The sequence below is a fragment of the Nicotiana tabacum genome, chromosome 2 (assembly GCF_000715075.1).
Source record: "Nicotiana tabacum cultivar K326 chromosome 2, ASM71507v2, whole genome shotgun sequence".
NCBI lineage: Eukaryota > Viridiplantae > Streptophyta > Magnoliopsida > Solanales > Solanaceae > Nicotiana > Nicotiana tabacum.
The window spans coordinates 99,663,262-99,667,391 of NC_134081.1; positions in this window are offsets into that span (position 1 = coordinate 99,663,262).

Sequence of the window (4,130 nt, forward strand, 5' to 3'; positions counted from 1 at the left end):
AGACCCGTCAAAAATCAAAGCTATTGAGGACTTGCCACTTCCAAAGAACAATAAGGATGTGATAAGTTTTCTAGGACGCCTCAATTATATCAGTTGTTTTATAGCACAATCAACGGTGATATGTGAGCCGATCTTCAAAATGCTGAGGAAAGATGTTGCGACAAGCTGGACCGAAGAATGTTAAAAGATTTTTGACAAAATCAAGGAGTACTTGTCTAAGCCACCCGTGTTGGTCCTACCAGAGCCATGAAGACCTTTGTTGCTGTATCTGTCCGTGTTGGATGGAGCTTTTGGTTGCGTCCTGGGGCAACATGATGAAAATAGGAGGAAAGAGCAAGCGATATATTATCTAATTAAGAAGTTCCCACCTTACGAGGCCTGGTACTATTTGCTGGAGCGCACCTGTTGTGCTTCGACATGGATAGCCCAAAAGTTGTGACATTATTTATGTGCGTACACTACATATCTCATGTGAAGGATAGGTCCACTAAAATACTATCTTTCAGAAACCCATGCCTATGGGTAAGTTAGAAAAGTGGCAGATATTGCTAAGTGAGTTCGACATCATCTATGTGACTCAGAAGGCGGTCAAGGGGCAAGAATTGGCCGATCACTTGGCAGAGAACCTAGCAGATAGAGAATATGAACCATTGAATACGTATTTTACCGATGAGGAAGTGTTGTTTATAGGTGAAGATATTGCAGAAACGTATGATGGTTGGAGGATATTTTTCGACGGAGCAGCCAACTTCAAAGGAGTGGGCATTGGAGCTATTTTAGTATCAGAAACTGATCAATATTATCCGGTATCCGCAAAGCTCAGATTCGCATGCACCAACAATATGGCAGAATATGAGGCTTGCATCCTGGGACTCATCGACATAAATGTTCAGGAGTTGCTGGTAATCGGAGATTCAGATCTACTGGTACACCAAGTACTAGGAGAATGGGCTACCAAAAATACTAAAATATTGCCATACCTACATTGTGTGCAAGACTGATCAAGAGGTTCACGAAGATAGATTTCAAACATGTTCCAAGGATTCAGAATGAGTTCACAGATGCATTGGCTACCTTATCATCCATGATATACCATCCAAACAAGAATTTCATCGATCATATCCTGATAGAGATTGCCAAGCAGCCAGCTTATTGTGCTCATGTTGAAGAAGAGTTTGACGAAAATCCATGGTTCCACGATATCAAGGAGCATTTGGAGAAGGGGGAATACCTAGAAAATGTCACATACACCTAGAAGCGCACGCTTCGAAGATTGGCCAACCATTTCTTTCAGAGCGGAGGAATTCTGTATAGAAGGACTCCTGATTTGGGATTGTTGTGATCTGTCGATGCCAAGGAGGCATCTAGATTGCTTGAAGAAATACATGTGGGAACTTGCGGACCTCACATGAATGGTTTCGTTCTGGCCAAGAAGATATTAAGTCCAAGAAGATACCGCACCACAATTCGTACATCAACTGGGGCAATCCCCTATCTACTGGTCTATGGTATTGAAGTTGTTATACCTGCCGAGGTAGAGATTCCTTCCCTAAGAATCATACAGGATGCCGAGCTCAGCGATGCGAAATGTATACGGAGCCGGTATGAGCAACTGGCTCTCATTGATGGTAAGAGGATGAACGTAGTGTGTCACAGTCAACTCTACTGGAATAGAATCGCAAGGGCTTTCAACAAAAGGGTTAGACCGAGGCAACTCACACCGGGGCAATTGGTGTTGAAACGAATATTCCCGTATCAGGACGAACCAAAAGGGAAATTCTCACCAAACTGGAAAAGCCCTTACATGGTTCACCAAGTACTGACAGGAGGAGCGCTAATACTTGCAGAGATGGATGGAGAAATATGTCCAAAACATATCAATTCGGACGCAATCAAGAGATACTATGTTTAAGATTATGTTTGCACTTTCCTTTGATGTAGCTTGAACTATGCTTGACCTGACTCCCGTTTAAGAGGGGATACATAGGCAGCCCTGTGGGTTCGGTCACATCATAATAAAACTTTCATTCCCCTTCTACGGTCAGGAACCAGGGCAAGATTTTGAGTTTTTGTTAATTTCATTACGTCAAGGATCACCAAGAAGTATATCGCTGGGAGTATGCATTTAAACTGGTGTAGAATTTTGAGGAGGGTCCTTAAATTTCCAAGTTGAAAAGGTTGCAATGTCTAGATACGTGTCAATCTCTAATTCGACAAAAAATATTTGTTTATGCATCATCGCATATTTTGAACAACTGCATTTTTCATAAATGATTTACCATAAATGCATATTTTTGAAAATTTCATTTCCTGTAGTAGTCAGATGTTACCCATGGTGATTCGAACAAGACATCAAGATAAGAAGCAAATGCGAAATGAGCAATCAAAAGCACGAACCGACCTTTCCCCCAAACCTCATGATTTTTCTTTGAATGCAGGCATAACGGACATGACAAGCATGCCCACAATATATATCAAGACCACTAGCTTCATCAACTTATATCACCTAACACGAATGCGTCAAGCTAAGAATTACTTTCTTTCTCATATTTAATCTTCGTCTCTCTCTGCATGAGGCTAAATATTTCCTCCATTATTGCTCAGGGTTAAGCACTTCCCCTACCATTGCATAAGGCTAAACACTGTCTTTCTTTGTATAGGGCTAAGCACTGCCCTCATTCTTTGCATAAGGCTAAGCATTTCCCTCATCATTGCATAAGGCTAAACATTGTCTTTCTCGGCATCAGGCTAATCACTGCCCTCATTCTTTGCATGAGGCCAAGCACTACCTCCATTATTGCATAAAGTTAAGCACTGCCTTCCTTTGCATGAGATTAATCACTGTCCCCAATCCCCATCACATTGCATAAGGCTAAGCACTACCTCCATTATTGCATAAGCCTAAACTCTTCCTTTCCTTGCATGAGACTAAGCAATATCTCCATTACATGAGGCTAAGCACTGCCTCCACTATTGTATAAGGATAAACGCTGCCTATTTCTGCATAGGGCTAAGCACTGCTCATTACTTGCATAGGGCTAAGCATTGTCCTTATCATTGCAAAAGGCTAAACATTGCCTTTCTCTGCATAGGGCTAAGCACTGCCCTCATTCTTTGCATAGGGCTAAGCACTGCCCTCAATCATTGCATAAGGCTAAGCAATGCCTTTCTCTGCATAGCACTAACCTCATTCATTGCATGAGACTAAGCACTGTCTCCATCACATTGCATAAGGCTAAGCATTGCCTTCACTATTGCATAAGGCTAAATGCTTTATTCCCCTGCATGAGACTAAACACTGTCTCTATTACATTGCATGAGGCTAAGTATTGCCTTCATTACCGCATAAAGCTAAACGTTGTCTTCCCTTGCATGAGACTAAGCACTGTCTCTGTTACGTTTGCATGAGGCTAAGCACTTCCTCCATTATTGCATAAGGCTAATCATTGCCTTTTTCTGCATAAGGCTAAGCACTACCCTCATCACATACAAGGCTAAGCGGTGCCTTGTACATTCTCGCATATGACTAAGCATCACCTATTCCCTCTATGAAACGATCGATATTGTTACATCCCGTACCGTAGCATTAGGATGTGCCGTAGTAAATCCACATGAGTTTGAAGGGATTATGTCTATTAGGAGGTTATAGAGGGTTTAAGACATTATTATTATGAGACCCTGTAAGTTTACAACCTTGATACCGTTAGAAATTATGTTTGTGTGGTATTTTCTTTTAAGTAGAGTATTTTAGTAAAACTTTTATAAGTATAATTTTGGATAGTTACCATTATTACTATTTTTGGATATGGTAAATTATACACATAATATAAGAAAGTTTATGAGATTTTCTTTATTGTAAAGATAGAAATTATTTTTTCACTAGAAAAAAAGGTTATTTTTTTTTTACCATTTTAAGAATTAAGCGTTCAAAAATTTGTACTCTTTATATGAGATTAGGAAAATTAGAAGTTGAGAAAATATATGTATTTTTACATGAATGTTTTAGCGAAATAATAGTATATGTATTAATTTTATATGGTACCACGATTTATTATTTTAATATTATAATAGTAGTACTTTAGGATGAGGACAAGACTATCTTTGAGGTTTTAAGTGCTTATGATATTTAT